The sequence below is a fragment of the Archocentrus centrarchus genome, chromosome 4 (genome assembly GCF_007364275.1).
Source record: "Archocentrus centrarchus isolate MPI-CPG fArcCen1 chromosome 4, fArcCen1, whole genome shotgun sequence".
In the NCBI taxonomy this organism is placed as follows: Eukaryota; Metazoa; Chordata; class Actinopteri; order Cichliformes; family Cichlidae; genus Archocentrus; species Archocentrus centrarchus.
The window spans coordinates 21520829-21529027 of record NC_044349.1 but is presented as its reverse complement, the minus strand read 5'-3'; positions in this window follow the sequence as shown (position 1 = coordinate 21529027).

Genomic DNA, 8199 nt, shown 5'->3' with positions numbered 1-8199 from the left:
TCTTGTCCATCGATTGTATGCGCTCCCCAAGGCTGTCCGATCAGAAAATCACTCCCTTTCATGCGAAAATCTCGCAGCAGTGACAGCAGTGATACAGCAATAATTAAAGTGTTAACAAATAAATGTGTCCCAGCCTAAATACAGGACATGTGTTATTAAAGTGTGCTCAAGGCCCTCGGTGAGGATAATAGGCCATATTACATGCACACATAATGAAACATTTACATGACGTCAAAATCCATTAATGGCTCAGGTAAAAAGATTAACACAGCTCTCTTAATATGCCCTCTACTTAATCCGCTCACTAGATTAAGCAAAATTTTGGGGCGTTTCCACTGAGGTTTGAACTACATCAACTGAGGAATCCATTAATCTTATAACCCCTGTGCACTGAACGTGTATTTTTGGCATTAAATGAACCGTTATGCTGGGTTTTTTTTTCTTTTTTCTTTTTATTGGTTTCCAAGGAAGCAAATTTTACAGAACATATACTCACAGTATCATAACTCATAATACTTAAAATGAAAAGATAAAATCTGTGCATCACAATAGATAAAACAACTGTTACAGCTCTATGTCCCAGGGAAACATTACAGTGTTACAGAGTAAAGAAATTAAACCAAAGAAAAATAAATAAATAATAGTAATAAAGGAAAAACAACCACAACAACAGTTAATGGTCAGAAGTACAAAGAAATAATAATAAAAAAAACACTGATTAAGAACATAATGTTAAATAATGAATAAAGTTATCTATTCTTGGGGAGTGGATTATTGGGGTGGTTTCATTGAGCTTGGTCTCTAAAAATAAAATCAGATCTTCTGAGTTTCATGTAGTCCACCCAACTTTGCCACCATAAATTAAATTGTGCAGTCTTGTGGTTGAGAGGGGCCATTAGTTTTTCCATTTTATACATGTTAAATATTATATCCATCCATTCATTTAGCGTTGGTTTATCCTGTGATAACCACTTCCTTGTAATGCTTTTTTAACTTGCTGTTAATAAAATGGTCATTAAATATTTGTTTCTTTTTAAAACTTCTTGGGGTATGTTGCCAAAATACATAAGTTTGTTCTCTAAAGAAATGTTCTGCTTGAAAATATCTTGTAGGGCATTATTTATCTCTTTCCAGTAGTCTTTAATAATTGGACAGTCCCAAAAAACATGTTAATGGTTAGCATTTGGGTTTCCACATTTCCTCCATTTCCTTTCTATCATAATGGCATTTCTGGGGATAAAGAATCTTATGAGGTTTTTCCATGCAAATTCTTGTCATTGTAGTGATTTATTATATTTCCACTGATATTTCCATAGTGTTGCCCATTCCTCCTCGGTTATTGTTAAGTTGCCCTCTCTTTCCCACCTTGATTTTATATAAAACGTCAAATTATTTTTGGAAATGAATAGGTTTTTATAGATAAGTGAAATAATTTTGTCCTTAATTTTTGAGTTATACTCTTTGATAAAAATTTCCATTAGATTTATATTCTTATCAGAAATTGGCTTCACTTTTAAATTGACAAAATTCTCATTTGTAAGTATTGGTGTTAATCCTGTTTGTTCAGAAGATATTTTCTCTTGAGTGTTTCAAAATCACTTATAGTCTCGTTTTTCATTATTGTGCAGAGGGCAGTAATCCCTTTGGATGTCCACTCTTTAAACATGGTATCAAGTTTGTTTGGTGTGAAGTCTGAGTCATATGCAATCCACTTTAGGACTGCAATTTTCTCATTCTCTAATGTATTTTCCTACATGATGGTTTTCCACACTCTAAGGGTTGTTTTCATCCACTGATTAAATTTATGAAACTTTGTAGGTTTGCGTCAGCCAGAGCTGACTTTGTTTCAATATTTTTCCATTGAGCATTATATTTTGGGTCGCACCAATATATCAATGCTCTTGCTTGTGCTGTTAAATAATAGTCTCTAAGGGAAGGTAATCCCCAACCTGCCTTTCCCTTTTCCGATTGTAAAATCTTATATCCAGTTCTGGGTCTTTTACCCTGCCAAATATACCTTGATAGTAATTTGTCCCATTTATTAAAAAAGTTCTGGTTAATTTCAGTGGGTAGAGTTTGGAATAGATATAATAGCCTGGGCAATATGTTCATTTTAACTGAGTCGATCCTGGAGCCAAAACTTAGAAAAGGGATAAGATTCCATCTTGTAATATCCTCTCTAATTCTTTTTTGTATAGGAATAAAATTGTATTCAAAAAGGTTTTGGAGGGCATTTGGTATGATAATGCCCACATAGCACACTAAGAGGTATCTGTCTTGGATTTCATGTGGTGGGCTATAATTATAAGATAGCAGCTGAGTTTTATTGATATTAATTTTGTATCCTGATAATTGACCAAATTGTTCAAGTGATTGCAGTAAGACTGGTAGAGAGTAGGTTGGTTGTTCTACATAAACTAATATGTCATCTGCATAACATGCCAATTTGTGTTCCATGCCTCTAATATTTATTCCTTTAATGTCTTTATTTTGTCTTATCGATTGAGTTAATGGCTCTGAGAATAGTGCAAACAACAATGGTGACCATGCGTAACCTTGTCTTGTTCCTCTTTCTATGGTGATTCTGTTAGATGAATGCCCATTAACTTTTATTCATTACGTCATGACTTACGTTGTAGCGGGATGATGCGCTCTGAGTGAGATTCTTCGTACAGACTCTGTTGGAGTTTTGTAATAAATATGCTGGAAAGAGGCTAAAGAGACCCAGTGACTCATTAATCGCCATCTTGGCAACGCAAAGACCTCTGTGCAATGATGCATTTAACAGGTCATTGGCCCAGTAGACAGAGCACCGACCAGAGGACTGTTTTTGAAGAAGAAAGCTGCATTAAGTGGGACTTCTGCAAGCTATGCTACACCAGCTAACGTAGAGATAAGTGAGTATCTCCATAGAGTTGAACGCGACGTATTACGTGGGAGCTACTGAAGCGAAAAGATTCGCAAGATGGCAAACAGAACTACAGGGCTAATGGCGTCACCACAACCACAACTTCGATGGATCTGATGACTTGTGGGAAAACAAGATTCCTTTGCCATTTGCACATTTTTCATTTAAAAGAGACTATCTTGAAAGAGCCTACGAGTGATGTGGGGCAAGCACAAGATGATCAGAAAAATGCTGATTGCTATGCTGAGCTAATAAGGATAATAAGGCTAATAGACAATAAATGCCTCTCTTTGATAAGACATGAAGCCGCAGAAAAGCTTTGAAGATACTGAAAGAACACTATTCCGGCAGGAGCAAGCCAAGAATAATGAACTTGTATACATCTTTGACCAACGGACAAGAGCTGCACGACCAACACGAAATCCGTGAGCGCTGGAGAGAATACACAGAAGGCCTATACGCAGCTGAACATCATATGGATCAAACCAAAGCCAGTGAGCTAGTAGAGATGGAGCCAGACATCCTAGAGGAAGAAGTTAGCTGGGCAATGAAACTGCTAGCAAAACACAAAGCCCCAGGAATCAATGGTATACCAGCGGAACTATTGAAGCCAATACAACAACGGCGCTCACGTCATTGTGCCAAAGTATATGGAAGACCAGGCAATGGCCAACTGAATGGAAGCAGTCTGTGTTCATACCAATACCAAAGAAAGGGGACACGAAGGACTGTGCGAATTATAGAACGATCGCCTTGATCCCACATGCCAGCAAAATTCTTCTTAAGATCATCCAAAATCGTCCAAATCATCGAAAGGGAACTGCCTGAGGTGCAGGCCGGATTCCGAAAAGGAAGAAGCACCCGAGATCACATAGCAAACCTACGGTGGATTATGGAGAAAGCACGAGAATACCAAAAGAAGCTTTACATATGCTTCATCGATTACTCGAAGGCCTTTGACGTCATTCAGCACAACAAATTATGGAAATGCTTCCAAGAAATTGGTGTACCACCTCATGTGACTGACCTAATCAAGTCATTATATCACAACCAAGAAGCCACAGTAAGAACAACATATGGTGACACCGATTAGATCAAGATCAACAAAGGGACTCGACAAGGATGCATTCTGTCACCCCTAAGCTTCAACCTCTATGCCAAAATGGTCGTGCGCAGGGCTGGACTGGATGAGCTGAACATCGGCGTGAAAATTGGAGGAAGAAATATCAATAACCTCAGATATGCCAACGATACCACTCTAATCGCAGAAAGTAAGGAAGGCCTGGAGCAATTGCTCAAGACAGTAAAGGAAGAAAGTGAGAAAGATCATGACCACAGATGTAAATAAGAACATTAGTGTTAAGATGAATGCTGAAGAGATGGATAAGTTTATATTCCTCGGTCCAACATAGACTGCGATGGCGACTGCACTCCTGAAATCAATCATCGTTTAGCATTGGGACGTAATGCGATGGTGTCCATGAATAAAATTTGGAAGAGCAGAGACATAAGCCAGACTAGTCGATGCCATTGTGTTTCCAATTGTGATATATGGAAGCGAAACTTGGACCACGAAGAAATCAGACAGGAGGAAAATTGATGCTTTTGGGCTGTGGTGTTGGAGGTGACTCCTACGAATTCCGTGGACAGCCAGAATCACCAAACAGCGATTAGCCTACTTTGGCCACATGATGAGAAGCCGCTCCTTGGAGAAAGACATCATGCTCGGAATGGTCAGCGGATGTAGAGGACAAGGCCGGCAAAGAACTCGCTGGCTTGACACCATCAAACAGGATACAAATATGACAATCGCCGAAATAAAAGAAGCTGTACACGATCAACAAGGATGGAGAACGCTGATCCAACGAGTGATCGATAATCGATTGCGATTGAACAGATAAGAAAACATCTTTGACCAATCTAAGAATGTCTGACAATGAGACTGTAACTGACTATCTAATAAGGGCAGAGAACATCATTACAGCCCTGACGGATGCTGGCGAAACCTTAAGTGATGAGCTAATTATAGCCATGATACTAAATGGCCTACCAGACTCATTCAAACCGCTGGCTGTACATGTGACTCAAAATGAAGATAAAGTGACATTCACAGACTTTAAAAGAAAATTAAGGGTTTATGAAGAAGCAGAAAAAATGAGCAAAGCAGAGTGTACAGATAATGTGATGAAAACTCATGTAATACCAAGCAAACCAAAAGTTCCAACAAAGCCCTCGCCACAGAAAAGATGATTATTTCAACATGAAGTGCTACAAATGTGGTCAAAAAAGGACACAAGGCAAGAATGTGTCCCAGGAAGGTATGGTGCAACTACTGCAGAAGTAATACACACAACGAATCTGTATGTAAGAAAAAGGAGAGATTGGAAAGTACCAGAAAATTCTCAGAACAACAAGGTGAAGAAAACAACAGACTCTTCAAGGCCAAGCACACAAAAGAATGCAAGCCACCAGATAATGTAAAGAAGAAAGGCATTAGATTAGTAGATGCAGGTGCAACATCTCACATCATCAACAACATCCAGAAGTTTATAAGCTTCGACAGCACATTTCAGCCTAAGAGCCATTCTGTGGAACTAGCAGATGGGACAAGGTGCACCAGGATGGCACAGCACAGTCTACCTTCTAGACAAACAGGGACGACAGCAAAGAGCACAGCTGTGAGACGCACTCTACATACCATCGTACCCACAAGAGATATTCTCAGTCACCAGAGCAGCAAATGGAGGAGCAACTATCACCTTCCAGCAGGGGAACTGTCACGTGATAGACAAAGATGGACTCAGGTTTGACATATATGAGAGTGGTAACCTGTATTATTTACCCATAGTTGAGGTTGTGAAAGCTGAATATAAAGTATACCATGATTTGCAGACATGGCATGAGCTTTTGGGCCACTGCAATTATGAGGATGTGCAAAAGCTTCAAAGGGTAGTTAAAGGTATGGAGATAAAAGGAAGCACAACCAGATGAGAACAGTTATGTAAAGTGTGTACAAAAGGGAAATTCACTCAGACTAGAAACGGAGAACCAGACAGAAAGGGTGACAGACCTTTACAGCTAGTCCACACTGATTTAACAGGTCCTACGTCAACACTCAGCATAGAAGGGTATAGATATGCACAGTCATTTACAGATGATTATTCTGGCATCATCATGGTCTATTTTTTGAAGTCTAAGACTGATACACTTCAAGCCACTGAGAAATATTTGGCAGACATAGCACCTTATGGGAAAGTGAAATGTATCCGTTCAGATAATGGTACTGAGTTCACAAAGAATACTGAGCTATGTTAACCAAGAATATGATAAGACACGAGACCTCAGCACCTTATTCACCACACCAAAATGCAACAGCAGAGAGAGGATGGAGAACACTCCATGAAATGAGCAGATGTCTATAACTGGAAAGCAAGTTACCAGATAAGTTTTGGAACTATGCTTTGCAAACTGCAGCCTATGTAAGAAACAGGTGCTACAACAGACGAACAGTTAAGACACCTTATGAACTGTTTTCAGGGAAACAACCAAATGTGTCCAAGCTGCTGCTCATGGAGTCTCTCTCTGATGTTCATCTCTCGCTCCTTTCTGGGTATCTGCTGTTTTAAACCCATCTTCTTCCAGGCAGTGAGGGAGAGTTGCTCGGCCAGGCTCTCCTTTGGCTTGATCAAGGAGACAGGCAAACCACGTTCCTTCATGTCCTTCGTAGCCTCCGCTGCTGTCTGCTAAAGCCGTGTGTCTCCCTCACAGAACACTCACAGTTTAACAGGGAATGGTGTCTGAAAGCGGATCTTTCTCTGCTTCAGGACCCGTTTTGCTTCAGGGTATTCTTTGCGTTTCTGCAATACTGTGGCTGAGTAGTCATGATCAAAATATATCGGTTTTCCTAATAAAATAAAAAACCATGAAATGTAACTTATGAATTAATAACAATGAAATAAGGATACAATAGGGGTTAAGGAAGTCGTCATTGGAGAAAGACAGCCAGTCTGGAGTGAAGGGACAGAATATGAGTGTAAGTGAGGAACTGAAATGCTGATTTGTTCGGGTGGCTGTTTGACGCTCGCCTTTGAGTCAAACAGCCAGGACAGAAACTGGAGACTCACTTAGTCTGTTATAGTTCTTTGTTGTAGGTTTGGGGTAGGGGTGCGTGGGTACGTGGGTGTGTGGTTGGTAGGTCAAGAACACATGACACCACACGGACTGGACTGGACTAGTTTGCTCAGCAGCCCCACTCCAATGCACCACATTGCCTGCAAGTGAGGAGCATCACTTTCCCTGCCAGTCCAGTAGGTGGTGCATGACTACGCAACATAGGGTCATAACACAGAAAACACTACCTAGGTCTAGGCCTTTCTAACAATGAGAGAGGGGGAAAAATGTTGGTGCAGAAATGACGGTGCAGAGTTTGTAATTTTAGCCTCAACACTCAGCTTGTCCTTCCCACCTTTCAAAGAGACACAGTTCCCACCATCTGCTTTGGAAAAATGCCCACTGATAAGCATTTTTGCTGAACTCTGTCTGGAAGAGGTTAAGGAAGGCCTCACTGGAGAAACACAGCCAGTCTGGAGTGAAGGGACAGAATATGAGAGAGGGGGAAAAAAAATGTTGATTTGTTGTAATATTTTGAGCTAACTTCATGTTTGAATTTTAAGGAGAGACACAGGATTTGAGCAGTTTAGATTTCTCTGAAGACCACACAGTTTGTTCCTTCACAGATGCATCAGCCATTTTAGCCATTAAGGCAGCTGCTCTCACTCTTGACACAGACTTGCTCTCCCTGGACAAAACCATTAAACCATTAGCTAAATCATTCAGCTTAAGTGTTGCAACAACAGCTCTTGCAGTCAGCACTGCCATGGAGACAACCTCTGCAGAATTACTTCAGTAAATCTAATGGCCACTAACATCATTCTCCCATGCAATATCCCACTTCCTGCAGGTAATGCCAGCCGGGGATAAATAAGTTAAGATAAAATGTTAATTGCATTTGATGGCCATCTCCAGTCTAATATGATAAAGAGGCAGTACCTGGCTGTAAAACAAAGATAATCTAAATGCTAATTAGGGAAATCACACAACATTAAAACTATTTTTAAGAGAAACTGAATGATGAATAAATCCTCATTGTGGCTGCTGCCATTTGAGAATGATCTGATTTAATAGAATTAAGACAAGTACGCCCTCGTCCTCTAATCCACCACCATCTCTGACTTCCTTTAGCTCTTCTTTCTATTCTTCTTCTTCTTCTTCACTGGTGGATGGTCACTGAG